Source organism: Cucurbita pepo, unplaced genomic scaffold (assembly GCF_002806865.2).
Source record: "Cucurbita pepo subsp. pepo cultivar mu-cu-16 unplaced genomic scaffold, ASM280686v2 Cp4.1_scaffold004535, whole genome shotgun sequence".
Taxonomy (NCBI): domain Eukaryota; kingdom Viridiplantae; phylum Streptophyta; class Magnoliopsida; order Cucurbitales; family Cucurbitaceae; genus Cucurbita; species Cucurbita pepo.
In genome coordinates, this window is record NW_019650520.1 from 1 (window position 1) to 799 (window position 799).

At 34.7% G+C, this 799-nt stretch overlaps 1 long non-coding RNA gene across 1 annotated transcript; it reads left to right on the plus strand.

Annotated features, from left to right (window-relative positions):
• Nucleotides 1-16: 16 nt before the first annotated feature.
• LOC111787047 lies at nt 17-457 on the plus strand. Its single transcript, XR_002813878.1, has 2 exons — nt 17-130; nt 209-457. It is a non-coding gene; the product is annotated as an uncharacterized LOC111787047 (long non-coding RNA).
• The last annotated feature ends 342 nt before the right edge of the window (nt 458-799 follow it).

Genomic DNA, 799 nt, shown 5'->3' on the forward strand with positions numbered 1-799 from the left:
CCCCCCCCTTTTTATTTGCAAACAAACCCTTTTCCTTTCGTCTTGTAACAATGGTGAGTTCCGCCGCTGCCCAGGAGACCCTTTGCAGCCTCGCTAATCTCATCTCCTTCGCCCTCGTCTTCCCTCCACTGTGAGCTCTGTCTCTGTCTTACTTGCTTACCCTAAACCTGACATTGTTGTTTACATTTCTGAATGTCACGTAATTCAGGCGAGCAGCTTATAAAATCATAAAAAGAAGGTGGGTGGAGGAGTTGGAGCTATGTCCTTACCTTGCAAACCTTCTACACTATATGCTTTGGCTCATCTATAAGATTATTCAGCCTCACTACATTTTGTGCATCCCCGTTACTCTTACTGGCTTGCTTGCCCAACTTCTTTATTTGTTCATCTTCTACCGGTTTTCCGATAACCCTGGACTGGTATTTTTCTTTAATTAACTACTTTAATTATACTAATATATTGCTTATGTGTCTTTTTTATTTATTGTTATTTCAATTTACTACTCTTTTCGTATCTTTATAATTTATTTGATTATAGATAGATGACATTCATGTTCACGCCATTTAGGTGAGGTGTCTTGAGCAAACATTTTCATGGTATCATAACCCTTTCGATTTAGCAACTACAATCCTTTATTTTCAAAGTTTAGTGCTATTTCTAGTTTGAATTAGTTATGAAATATATCATATTCTAATCATTTAATATTTGAAAAATATATTAGTTAGGGAATATAGGTTAATATTCGTAATTAGTTAAACTTGATTAGTAGTATATTTTATTTTATTCTCAAGATTTAGTT